This window comes from Cygnus olor, chromosome 5, assembly GCF_009769625.2.
Source record: "Cygnus olor isolate bCygOlo1 chromosome 5, bCygOlo1.pri.v2, whole genome shotgun sequence".
NCBI classification, from domain to species: Eukaryota; Metazoa; Chordata; class Aves; order Anseriformes; family Anatidae; genus Cygnus; species Cygnus olor.
The window spans coordinates 11,879,337-11,893,593 of NC_049173.1; the positions used below are offsets into that span (position 1 = coordinate 11,879,337).

The following is a 14,257-nucleotide window of genomic DNA, read 5'->3' on the forward strand; positions in this document are numbered from 1 at the left end:
GGGTCTCAGTGCTTATGCCTAACAGCACGTCCTCCTATGACTTTTTATTTTTAGCTGCTCAACAGTTCTTACTTTCTGTGAATTTTAAAGTTATTCTTAGACTAAGCAATACAGTATCTTCACAGGGAAAAACTGTGACAAGCATTGCTATGTGATACAGCTCATCATTTCATAGGACCCAACATTTCCACCTGAAGCTCCAGCAGCAAAAAAACAACCAAAGATTAAATGGGTATTTTAAACTTAGATATGAAATTCTGGGTTGCGATTCGATCTTCTCCATGTGTGAATCATTGTGGACACCTGGAGCAGTCTGCCATCCTCTGTGAAACTTAAATTAAGGGCCACAAATTGCCTCTGAACATTAACATCTGTGCAAACCTGATTCCCGGAATCCAACGGTACTTTTATTCCTGACATTTCAATAAAGTTGAATTTGTGGGAATACTAATCCCTTGCTACTAGTTCTTACCTGAAACCAAGTTCAAGTTTCTTACACCAATAAAAAGGCACTTTTTTTTTTTTTTTTTTTTTTTTCTGAAAAGGTATTTGTGACCTTTTATTAAAAAAAAAAAAAAAAAGGGGAGAGGGGAATCATAGCTTTATACAAAGATAGGAATACATATGTGAATAAAATTGACCAAAGAGATCTAAGCCTACTTGCAGAAAAGGGAAAGAGTTCTGAGAAGAATATTTATTGCAAAAGAGCCCTGGATTTACTAGGTACTGAGGGAACACTGCTTTAAGAACAATTATGTTGTATTTGGAAAAACTGACATTTTCTTTCTTAACTAATTTTAATTGGCATCATGCTCCAACTGAGTGAAAAGGAAAAAAAAAAAAAGGAAGACAGCAGCAAAATATAAATTAAAGTAGGAGTAATGTATCTTAGCTGATGAAAGCAGAGATATAAGGCTCTGAATCCTTTCTTATAAATACCTTCTACAAAATGCGGTGGTCCTTGGGCAGCCGTGGTCTGCGCCAGCTCCTTGGCTGGCTTTAGCCGCCATTGATATTGCATGACTGATGGAAGTAGCTGTCACTTTTTACCAGTGTAATGACTGCCAGCAACAGGCTCAGAAGAGCTGCTTTTAATTAAATTTCTGATTTTGATTGGATTTTGGTTTGCAGTTCACAGCTAACGGAGTTTTTTGGGATGGCGTCTAGTAGGACATGTCTAATAGGTCTAATAGGAGTGTTTCAGGCACCTTTGTATTACAGAACTCTGTTCAGAAACATATCATGTATATCACCTTAAAATTGCTTATACCTTTGCCTCCAATGATTATGAGAGCTATTGCAAGATCTTGCTGCCATAATGGTTAGAATTATTCTAGTTTCCAGCTTAAAAGCATCTAAGTGGGCTTATGCCCACTTGTTCTTATGCCAACACTGTCTTTTTGTGAGGGCAATTTCCCTGCCCCACTGAGAGCAGTCGGGCAGTCCTATCCCCTTTGGGCACTGCTCCACAGGACTAACAGGGCAAGCTCATGCGGGGCACACCTGTCCCAACAGGGACGAGCAGATTCAGGCTAGCTCTGCTTACCTTCTGAGTGAGCTGGGGTGCAAATTACCCCCCTCCTGGCACCTACAGGGCTATGTCAGGGCAATGCTAAGCCTGAGCTGTTGAGTTCTGCTGCAGAGTTCATTAGCACCACACTAATTCTGTCTGTCTGGATTCTGGGACAGCATGAGACCACCTAAGCGTAAGGGAGCTCATATTGGTCTGCACCTGTTTATTCAGGTGCTCAGTCCCTTCTCATGAGTTGGATTTTCCATTTCTCTGATCATCCTAGAAGCTTCCTTCTGCATCCGTTTAATGTACAGTCCATTTTCCTGCATCATATGGGAGGAGATTCACTGGAGTCCTTGGCACAGCATATGGTCACTTGTTCAGCACAATCTTTCTCAGCAGTCTGGTTGACATCTGGAAGTCACAGACAAACACATATGCAGCTTGACAGCTGAACACCTGGACGATGAGTGTGGCATGTCAGGAACACGCTGGGTGTACCACACACACATTACATTATTTGATCAGTGCTCTGCAATAGAGCTCAGACCTATCTGAAACCCAAAGGATAAATGAAAAATATACATACAGCAGCTCTGGACCCTCTCAGCTGTATCAGTCTCCCTGTACAAAGCGCCATAGGGTCGGCCTGTCTTGGGGAGCCCAGTACAACCGGAGCGTGCTGGGTGTACTGCGCACTCGCTGGCCATCTGTGTAGTTCATACAATTCATCCACAAACTGGATTTCCTGTTCATGTGGTGCATGGCATGGGATTTCCCAGACACAATATGGGAGCTCAGGCACATGCTTGGGGGCCATGTGATGGGACTGTGACTATGGATGTCCCCCATATGGACCACAGCTGTGTCTGTCCTTGAAAGGGGTGACCTAAATTTTACACAGTATTCCAGTTCGTATGACGTATGACCAGCACATCCTTCTCTGCTGGAAATACCCCACGTGTTTTCAAATTGTTCTTGTTTACTATAGCTGCATTTCTTTAGGGGCTCATGCTAATCCTGCATTTGAGTGAAACATCTCGAGTTTTCTTCTCCACATGCAGCTGGCAAGTGCCCAGTTTATAGATATTTTTAGCTGCCATCTTCGTGACATTGAGCTAGGCAACACTGGATTTCATCCTGTTTGTACTGCTTCAGTCCTTGAAGTCACTCAGTTCTCCCAGTGTAATAGTCCAGTCCTCTTCTGTACACCCACAGATTTCATAAGCTCATTCCTAAATTTTGCACTTAAGTCTCCTATGTCACTTCTGCTGACCATATTCTTGTAGTGGTGTTTGATCCTGACAATTAGCTGTCAGTGGATAACCTTATCTAATGTAAACTGTAACAGCTTTTGGTACCAAAATAGTGCTGGTATTGTTTCCAGCTAAGCTTCTGCCAGAATGTAATTAGTAATGTACCTTTAAAATGTGATATTTCTTTAACTACTGTAAACATCTTTAAAAAGAATTCAACAGACATTGCTTAAAAATACCACTGTGCTTATGAAATAGTTATGCTTAGGCCAAATTAACACTAATAGTGTATCATAATATTAAAGGTGTTATAATATTAAAGGTGTTGTGTTTCTGTTTTTAGGAATATTCCCCCTCATTTAACTCTACTGTAACTGTGTTTCCTATGTACAGATGATCCCAGTTATTGTGATGACACATGCTCATCTTTCTTGAGTGAGATGTCAGAGAGATATTGCAAAAAGCACTTGCTTGTTGGCATGACATCTGTCCCTTTACAACAATGTCTTTGGAGGTGGCATTTTAAGCAGTTTTGTTCTGTTATCCGAAGAACTGGGCATTACTGTTGCTATCTTCTCTGTGCCATGAGGGGTATATTCCCCAGGGTTATTCCCACCCCATCTCTCTGCCAGTGTAACACTCCAGTTTTATGGCTGTGAAGAAAACCTAAGAAATCTAAAGCAAAGGCAATAGTGCATCTGAAAGCAGCCTAGGTAACATCTCCAAGAGATACAAACTGGGCCACATCTTGCATATGTTCAGTACCGGTGATTTAAGTGTTGACATTGTCATGGTGACAATTAAAAAGCAAGAAGGGGAGGATCCTGGATCTGTGTGATTTAATGTGAATATTTTGGAGCTGCCAGTCACCTCCAGAATCATCCAGGCTTTGGCTCAGCAGGCTTCATGGGTATGCGTGGTCCTATTTTAGGGGGAACCAAGCTGAAAGAGCACACACATACTGAGAAAAGAGGAACGGGTCCTGTACTGAGCAATCCTGTTTTCAGACAGAAGTATCCCATCTGGGCAATTGATAGAGATGGTGCTTAAATAATGAGTACCACCATCATTTTGGCCACTTGATCTTTAATAAGAGGTGATTAAATTTGAACATGTGCTAGTAAGAGACAGTGATATAACCACTGACGTTTAATTAATCACTTTTGAAGGAGTTCGAACTTTCTCACATTTCTATGTTATAATCAATCAGAGAAAGACTTTTTAAAATATTTATCCTCCTTTCTGTGTGTAAAAATGATTTACTTTATTTGGTGCACAATGCATCATCATCATTATTACTATTATTATTATTATTATTATTATTATTATTATTATTTTCCATTAGGAAAACAAATCATAATAAGTTAAATATCTGCATGGAAGTGTCCCAAAATGACCTGATATGATGAATACTGTTATAGACTGTACTTAAATAGGTGCATCTTTTCCCAGTTGTAAGAACTGTAGAAATTGAAAAAGTTCTTACTGAAAAGTTCTAGGATCAAATTTTTCTCTTATAGAGAGCTTTCTAGTATAGAATTAAAGTTGCTTAAGTATATTTCCTTGCAATGAACATCCTAAAAATAATAACGGATGATAAATAAGGTGACATTTCTATTCAGTGCAGTGCTCATTGCCATCATATTCTATAACCACAGTCCTCTCATACACAGACATTCAATTTAACAATACACTGCCTTTGATTCACAGCTCTGAATAGCTGAAAAATCCTCTTGTAATGCTTGCCCTCGGCCCCCAGTAACTTGCCGTTTGTTTGAATTACATATGATGAGTAAACGCTTGAAGCAGTGTACATCTGTACATGTCAGTAATGTTTGTGTAAGGTTTAACTTAGCACAGTATATTATATTGCAGCCTTCACTTTCTGGGAAAGGTGATGTGAGGAAATTGTTTTGTAAGCATGGACTGCAATATTCATTACTTACTGTATATTATTTGAATATCCCATTTCTTAATTCTAGGTGGATTTTTGCCGTTCAAGGGTTGAACAATATAATGTTGGAATTCAGGTTGTGCATTTTTGTCCCAAAGTACATGAGGGAGACAGTGTTACAGGGTTTACCAGCAGCTTTCTGCCAGTTCAGACATGCTGTATGTTGGGGTGAAATCTTGCACATAAGTAAGACAGAGAAGGAATTTGAATGAATCGTTTTTCTCTCTGTATTCATTTCAAGAGTGGGGTGCAAATTCTTACTTTACCTTCTGTTGTAATTAAGCTGTGTAAAACTGCCCTAGAATTTGTCATATTCACACATATAGTGCTAAAAATGTGTGTGCGGGTGCCCAAAATGCAACACTTTTTTTTTTTTTTTTAAATATATATATATTTAAGTGGGAAAATTAAATACACTAAATTTGTTCTGCTGGCCTATTTGATCTCATCCAACCTGGTATCACACATACCTTGAGTGTCAACATGTGTGAAACTAAGAAGCCTGAGCACTCAGGGTTTGACTGGGGCAAATTTTCAAGGCTCCACTGAGATAACATACTTTTAAAAAGACTGTTGGGAGTCCTGGTCCAAAGTGGTGTGGCTTAGTTGTGGTGGTGTTACAAATGATGCCTCAGAAACTGCAGAAAATGATGTGAAGCACGTGCTCTTCTTTTTAACTGTGTTGCTGTGCTTCATTAAAGTTATCAACATCATTTATAACTTTAGCCACAGCATCTCAGTCTCCATCCTTGAGTCTTGCACTTCCTGTTATACATTCTTTCTGGGATTCAATGTCACTTTTCCAAAGTGGCTTTCCTCCAGACTGCACCATAACAAACATGAGTAGATGTACGCCTACTTGTGGACCACTGGAGACCAGTCTTCACCCAGATGTAATTGCAGACCTCCTTAAAGACAGTTCCATTAACACTCACAGATCCATAGTTTTTGAGTGTCTTACGTGCTTGTCCAAAAGGAATTCATTGAGGCTATCAATGAACTCCACTCAAGAACCACAAATTCATAACAATTTTTTGACTATTACTAATACAGTACAATACAAATGAATGTGTTAACAGTGCAGTTGTTTAAAAACAGCAGTATCACTTATGAAAGAGCAGCTTCTATTTTCCTAGCACAATTTTCACACATTACTATTCATTTGAAGTGAAATAGAAATGAATAGCCACCCAGGCTTTGTAATCTGGATGCTTAATATGTCTGTTATACGTTTATTTTTTTTTATTTTAACTTCTTTACTGTGTGTGTTTCTCCTCTGACTCTGTCCCCATTTATATCCTTCAGAAATGCTTATTTATTTATTTATTTATTTAATATAACTTCAAAAGAGAAATGAGATTTTCCCAGCATGTGAAAATCTTGGGTGGTATACAGTGTCTTCGTTAGCTATATAATTTAAAATTAACACCATTGACAAATGCTGCTTTAAAGCTTTTATTGAAAATCATAGTATGTAACTGCAGTATGATTTTTTTTTTTCTGATCTGGATTTACATTTGTATAATGTACAGTTAATAAGTGGTATGATCTTGTTACAGACTGATTACTGTTCTGTGTGCCCCTTGTTTTGTATCCCATTATTCACTCGAACAGCTTAATTAAATGAATCAGAGTATAAGCACATATTCACTGCAACAATCACAATTCCCCACAGATAATTTTCTTTGGCTTGTCTTGCTGGGATTTCCAGGAAAGTTCCCAGAAACAGTTTCACAGAATAGAGGGATTTCTCTTTTTAAAACTTTTTTTTTAGTGTTCTACAAATTTTGAGCCCAGAAGAGTTGTTTTTTTTTTCCTTTTTTTTTAAAAAAAAAACACAACGTGATTACTACATGCATGTGTGCCTCTATAATAACAAAATCATCAGAATAAATTGAGTTTAAGTTGAATCTCGTTTAATTTCTGTGGTTGGTTTTGGAAACATTTGGTAGTTATTTTCCATTGAAATTTTCACATGCTTGGGGCGGCAATATGTTTAAGCATTTCTCCTGTTATTTCTGCTCCGTAATCTTAATTTTAAAACTCGTTTTCCATTTTTTTTCCATTTGCTCTGTATTACGTATACTTATCTTTCATATAACAATAAATAATTTGCATTTGCTATTGGTGGTCTTGGTCTTACTGTACATGTATGGATGCTGAAGGGGTACAATATAGAGTCCTTTGAAGAGCTTGCTCTTTGAATCTGAGAAAAAGAGAAGGAAGGATTCTAATTTATATTCATGTTGTTGAAATAAAAATGTAGCCTCTGCATTCAAGAATGTGGCTGTGATTTTTCAAAATGACTTGTAAGGCTTACATGACTCCATTTATGGTGGCTAAACTGGGACATTTATAAGAAACAAGTTTTCGGAGAAGAAAGTTCAACATGATAGAAATTTTAATAGGGTGTTTTGGCCCCAAAGAACCTGCAAAACTCTCAAATGCTAACTATGAGTACAATGCAGCTCTCAGTCTCTCTTGCATTTGTTGGGACAAAGTGCTTGATTTTGTATTAGACATTAAAATAAGTCAATTCATGCTTCAAATGTACAGTCTGATGACAGACGTTAAAGAGATGAGGCACATGGGATGAGTCAAAAGGGAGATGTTATTATTATTATTGTATTATTTTGCATATTAAGCTAAAGAATAACTAAAGACATGTCTATGAGAACAAGTGCAGAAAGATGCAAACTTCTTCTGAGCACAAACTTCCTCTGAGCCTGACAAGTCAGCCTGAATCCAAAGCCATGCCACTGGGTCAGCATGCCACTATTTTAGCAGGAAATACTAGCTCAGCAATGCAACCACTTGACAGAGCTGCACAATTTTTTATGTGCCAGGTCTGGGTTGTTAATTTCCGTCTTGGATAACTGAGAGGGGAGAGTGGCTCTGACTTCTCACACATTTGCAGGTATACATCCATTTTTGTATCAAAGGGCTAGTCTGAGGGTCCCCAGGTCAATGGAGATGTACCAGTCATCTCTAAGGAGGTTTGTGTCAGATCCCAAGACTTCTAATGGCATTTGTTGAGGTTGCTATACCTAGGACCTCCATATATAGGCTTCATATGGCAAATACAAAGCAAGAAAGAGATCCTTCTTCCAGAACTTTACTCTGAATTGAGAGGAAGCTTACATGGAAATGTTCATCCAGCCCAACCCCTTTCCAAGGCAAGATTATATCCTGCAGGCGGTTTTCTAGCATTTGCCAGTCCAGCTATAAAAGCACCAAGCAAATAGGATCCATTACTGGGGAGAGTCTGGGAGACTGTTCCATTGTTTAAAAGATGTCATGCCAGTACATTGTCTTTTGAAATTAAGTATTTATTTTTTTTTCTTTTCTTATCTTAATTATGCCTCATTCTTGGTTATGTTCTGAGATACCAAATTAAAATCTTACATTCTGAAAGTCTATGCAATTGTTAGCTATTGCAATTCACTTTTGTGTCCTTGAGCTGACCAGCCTGGGGTGCCACTGGTCTGATATAAAAGAAAGGGCTGCACAGCTGCATGAGCATAACTGTTTAATGTCAAAGGGACCAAGGAAAATGATGCTATACAAATCCTTTTGCCCTTTTAGTGTGTCTGGCCTGCTTTTTCCCAATAAACCAGGTCCTCCAGGCCATCACAGCTTTTGCTGTTCTTCAAGTGAATGTTTGACAGCAGCTGTAGCTATGTTAGCAAGTAGAGTGGCCTAATAAGAGTGTGGAGTGAATGCAAAACAGGAGATGTAGAGCAAAAAGGTTGGTACCAAGGGCTTAATATCCATGATTATGTGTGATGTAAGAACTTTATTTTGGAATAGTTCTAGGTTGATCCAACAAACTGGATGTCTGTACTGGTTAGAGTTCATTAGATGCACTCCTGGAACACATTCTGATTTAGTTTTGTCTGAAATTTTGTGAGTCTGAGGCTGCTTTGTTGCGTGCACTGAAACATAATAAGATGACCTGTAGAATTTTGCATTTTTGAAGAAGACTATTATTGAAGAATTTGGGAATAAGTTAGATACAGTAGTTCCCACATAGAGAAACAGGAAAGGATTTGGTTAGTTTTTGACATTCCTTCAAGCCAAATTTCCCCCGGTTCCAAAGTACACCATCATATCTGTTCTGGAGTGATGACCTTTGTATAACAGCTCGAAAGAGCTTTGTTTTCTTGATGTGTGACACTGCTATCCCTCATGCTATACTTGTGATTTCTTTCAGTACTGCATTGCCTTCCATGTCTTCCACCTGATGAATGCACGTCCCTTTTTCTTCTGCATATGTTTCATTTTTTCCAGATTTAATTTTTTGTCCGTTCTCCTGCTATTCACTATGACTATTTTTTTTCTTCCCTGGCTGCTGTTTATAACTTCTCCAAGTTTATTTACAACAGGGAGTCTCAATTTACTCTCCCAGACACTGAAACTTTTCAATAGCATTGAATTAAAGTGGTGCCTGTAGATTTCACCAAATAATCTACATTGGCAACAATAATCTACTGTTCGCCAGATTTCAAGACACATAACTGCTTCTCTTCAGGTCAGTTTAAATTCAGCTTCAGACAAGATAAAATAGCAAATGATCTACTGAATGGGTGGCATATGATTGTTTCCTGCCATTCGTTTATAATGTGGTCATTCAGAAAACTGCAGACTAACAAAATTGTAGCCATTCTTTTCCTCTATGTTGTATATTATTATGGATTATTAAATGACTCGAAGAAAAACTGCTCTCCTCCAAATACACATTTTACAGCACAAACACAAACAAGCCCCACTCCTAAGCCTCAGATCACTCAAAAAGAGCCTCAAGAAAGTAAGCCCACTTTGTCATTGAATTTAGATGGATGTTAAGCATCTTAACACACTGAGGTTTGTTTTAGACCCCTCTCTTTTCTGTAATGTTTTGTTAATTTATGCATTTTCTGTTGTAGCTCCTGAAGATCCTAGTATTTCAAAAGGATCCTTGTGGATCCCTTCTAACTCGGATATTCTATGATTCTATGATTTCTATGACTGACCTTTTCAGTGGATGGTACAGGTGCCCAGTTTCAACAGAGAGGACCAGTCGAGCCTTCTGTCTTGGCTTGTGCTTAAAGCAATTTCTAGGGAAAGGAAGAAATAGACTCAAACTTACCCTGTGAGCGTGCTCTAAAATCCAGGTCACTCCCATTGACTCCCACTTAAGGGATAACATTTAAAGATTCTGAGTTCACTTCATGTGTGTGCTTTTGTGCTTTCTGATGACATTTTAATTAGAAAAAAAATATACTTTTAATTCTCAGATATTTCTATTTCACTAGGATAACTAGTGTTCAGAAACATTTTTGGTGTCTAAAATTATCTGAATACTGAATACTCCTATCCATTTCTGATACTGAATTTAGTAATGTTAAAAAAGAACAATAAAGGGGAAATGATTTGGTATGAACACCAGCTTTGGAATGAAAACATTTTAAGCTATGAGGCTCCAATAGTTCTGCAGTTAGCAAATACTTCAATTGACACTGTTGTCAAACCAAGGACATAAAACTGAGAGTGTGATATGTTATCTTTTGCCAATTACGTAAGTTCATGATGCATAAGTTATTGCAAAAAATAAGGTCATGACTTCTAAACCAGCTGCTTTTGAAGTTTTAGTTCTTTATAAAACCTTCTGCATATTTGTATATTTTAGTTGGTTAACTCTTAATTGAATTTATGTAAGTGCTTATGAAACTGAAGTATTATATGACATTAAAGGAAAAGCAGAACCTTGAATGGTCTACAGGAATACTAACTTGTTGATATCAAAGCTGCTTAGAGACAGTTTGCAATGTAAAACATGGATTTTAGTTCCTAAACTTTATCAAAAAGCTGTTTGAAAATAAATGTATTTGACCACCAAACATAAACATTCAAGTAATTACGGAACATTATCTACCAGGCAGGTAAAATGATTAGGACTAAACCTCCCTTGTTCTTCTTTTACACAGAATAGCAGAATCACACACAATGGCTGAGGTCGTAAGGGACCTCCGAAGATCATCTAGTCCAACCCCCCTGCCGAGCAGGATCACCTAGAGCACATTGCACAGGATGGCATCCAGGAAGGTTTTGAATATCTCCAGAGAAGGACTCCACAACCTCTCTGGGCAACCTGTCCCAGTGCTCTGTCATCCTCACAGTACACATCTATTACCTCCTATATTGCCTTTTATGGTAATTTACACTAACCACTGAACTTTTCTGATTACTTTCATTTATCTTTCTGTATGACTATATATGACTAAATGTCATATTTGCCATGTGAAGATAGTATGTAAGTAAGAGGACTAAGTCATCATTTGAAGAATGCCAGCAAACTGAGAAGAGTGTTGGAGGAAATAATCACTCCACTCAGAACTGGAATGGTGAGATTCTTCATGTCTGGGACAGAGGTTTCAGAAACTTTTAAGAATCAAACTATCATGATGCTGAAGATGCTTAATATCTTCATCCTAATGCAGAGGATTTGTTAGAGGATTGTGTAGCTACAGGAACTTCTTTTCACTTCAAGAAAAAAAAAGTGGAACTTTTAAGTAATATCTCTTTTTAAAATGTGATGGAAGCATGGCCTTTGGAGATTTGACAAAACCTTCACTAGAACAGCTAATATTTCTTGTTCTGCCTCATTCATGTCCAGGACTGTAAAACAGGTGTTCTGTAGCTTACTAAATGAATTTGCCACAAGTCTTCGGGCTTTTCTTTTTGAGGTTTTGGGACCCGCTCAGCTCCTTCTGTTGCTCTGCAACTTACCAAGTTTGTACAAACAGTTATCTACTCACTGGCCTGGAGAAAGACCAATGCAACAGTCCAATGGGCAGTCTAAGTTCAAGTCCTTGTTCCAATTAATGTTTAATTATTTATACAAAGTGAAACGGGTCCAACAGGAGAGACCGAGGAAGCTGTTGTTCAGAATAAGCGATAGTTTGGTGGCCAGAAAGCTTTCCTGAGATGCAGGATTCTGACATTCAGACATCTTGCAGAACAGAAGCTTGAAATCTGGATTCCCATGTCACCAGTCAGTGCCTTGATCACAGGATGATTATTTGGGAGGGGTGACAGTTTTTGTGCTCTTTGATGTATTTCAAGTTTCATCCTGGGCATGAGAACCTTTCCTAGGTAAGAGCTTCATAAGAACTGGTAAGTACCTGCAAAAAGTTCTGGCTCAACAGAATATAATTTGTCAGTGAAAAAATGCATCACTGGAAACTCAGATGGGGGTATGAATAGTGTTTTCACAACCATGTAGGTCCACAGTGGTTTGGCCATTGTGATGATGCCTCGAAGTTCTGTGTTAGAAGAAGAGGTCAACAAGCAGTGCTGGAGGGCATGAGTCTTGGGAAGCCTGTAGAATGCCAAAGCATATGTCTGCATAAGTGTCAGACTTGTAAATCAGCTGTTGTTACAAAAGTTTAACAATGGGGAAATGGTCACATACAAATATTGGTTTGGGCACTAGGCTCATGAGTCTTGCTGTTTTTAAACACTGTGGCTGACATTGAGATGAAACCAGGGGCATAAAACCAGGAGCCTGACATGTGATCTGTTGCCTACAAACTACCACATCTGATGAGGAAAAAAAGAGAGGAAGTGGATGGAGAAATGGGACAGGTCATCTGGACTCTTATAATTAATGTTCCTTAGAAAATAAAAGTTTTGAAACTTTCCTGGAAATGAGATTTTATGATCTGCTACAATGGCCCACAGGGGGGATGCTGCAACCTACACATATTGACAATTGTGGTATGATCAGGCACTTCATTTTTATGAGTAATTTCCAGAACAACTCTCAACCATACAGTCACGCATGCAGTGAAACAGTGTGCCACAGAAGAAAGGCTCAGCTAGAGGCCAAAGATTATACAGATTTATTAATATTTGGAAAAAAAGATCCTAACATCAGCAGAAAGCAAATTGAGCAACATAGCGGGGAAGGAGGACTTGACAACAAAGGAAGCTCTAATCCGATGTGATCCAGAGTGCACTGAACTCAATGGAAAGATTTCCATTGATTTCTTAAGATCTTGGATAGATCTCAAGGGAACAGAGACACTCTATCTTATACCTTTCCCCCTCCTTTCTCCATCTGAATGGAAAATAATCTTTTCCACAACTAGCATCTTGTCATCATCTGAGATCACACACACACACAAAAAATGTTCATAGTTGGCATGTTAAAGCCAAGAATCCCTACTTAAGCATCCCCAGAGGTGGCTTGACTTTTCCAAGGGCTGAGCAACTTACAATTTCTCTCTAACAGTACCCTTATCTTTTTATTAGTCCCAAAATATTCTTACCCTGTACTTAACTTTGCAGACCCACTCTGCTTTCTCCTTTTAAACACACAGAATAATGGAAAACTTGGATCTTTAATCTCATTTCTCTTAAGTCCTTCTCCACAAACACTTTTCTTGTAAAGGTAATGACCCATTTAGTCATCTTCTATGTATGTCTACTGTAAGTAGTTATAGCTATTACTTTTAAACAGCTATTAAATACTTCAGTAGTTCTTAAGCCATGCCAAGGAATACTTGGAATAAAAGAACAATGAACAGAGATGACTGAAATGAAGTTGTAGAACTGAAATTGATCATATATTATTCAGAAGAAAAAAGAATAATTCTGTCAAATTCCCAGTTAAGGGCTGTTAGAGAAAGTGATATACTTTGCACTAAGTGAGGCTACATGGATCTTGAATCATGGCCCCAGGTGATATATCTCCAGGATCAACTTGGTTATCTCCTTTCAAAATCCTTCCTTCTATGGGAACAGAAGTTTGATGCCTAATGTACATAGTATCTGACAAACTCATCCTGCTGTTATAGCAACTCTTCCTATTTCATCCTATACACTGGAAAACATAATTTATCTTAACACTAGACATTAAGCAAGGCTAGCTGTGGTGAAGTAGAACTACTAGGGTTTTGTTTTACTACTGAACTCAATTGAAAACTGAACTCAAGCCAAACATAGTTTAAGTGCTCTGTTGATTATTTTCTTTAACATGGTGTGAAAGACTAAGGGTGCTTTATTGCAATGGGTGGGTAAGTTACCAGCAAGACATGCTGAGATGAGGAGCTGGTGACAATACACAGAAACTGAACTCCACATTACTCCCCATCACTTTGGAGATACAAGAATAAATTTTCTTATGGAGAAAACCAGAATATTTTCAGTAAAGAATGCTTGACAGAGAATCCTGCTGCTTGGTGGACTGCAGCTTTTTCAGCGACCAGGAGGTCAGTAATGAACATTTCCAGGTCCTTGAGCACAAGCCCCTCACCTCCCCCAGGCTGTACATGACTGGAGTGCCTGCTCCTCATCTTCCTCCCCACCACAAAGCACGCAGTATACCTGCTGCACCAGAAAGCCCAAATTCCACTTTCTGAGGATTTACCCATTCCCTTCACTACCATCAAGAGTGCTGGCTTTGGCAGTTCACTCTGTGTTTCTTCTCTAGAACTTGCAGGGTAGCATCAGTGGGGAGAGTTTTCTTTCACTAGGCCTAAACCTGTGTAC

General features: G+C 38.5%; 1 long non-coding RNA gene across 4 annotated transcripts in view; it reads right to left on the reverse strand.

Moving 5' to 3' along the window:
• Positions 1-878: 878 nt before the first annotated feature.
• Positions 879-14,257, reverse strand: part of LOC121070777 — a 62,575-nt gene continuing 49,196 nt past the window's right edge. Inside the window, exons 3-4 of one of the 4 annotated variants that reach the window (XR_005820200.1) lie at positions 9,736-9,819; positions 879-1,927 (exon numbers count right to left, since the gene is read on the reverse strand). This is a non-coding gene — a long non-coding RNA (uncharacterized LOC121070777). Of the gene's footprint in view, positions 1,928-8,088; positions 9,820-10,428; positions 12,084-14,257 lie in introns of those variants that run through there. The other 3 variants (XR_005820201.1, XR_005820198.1, XR_005820199.1) reach the window with 3 other exon arrangements.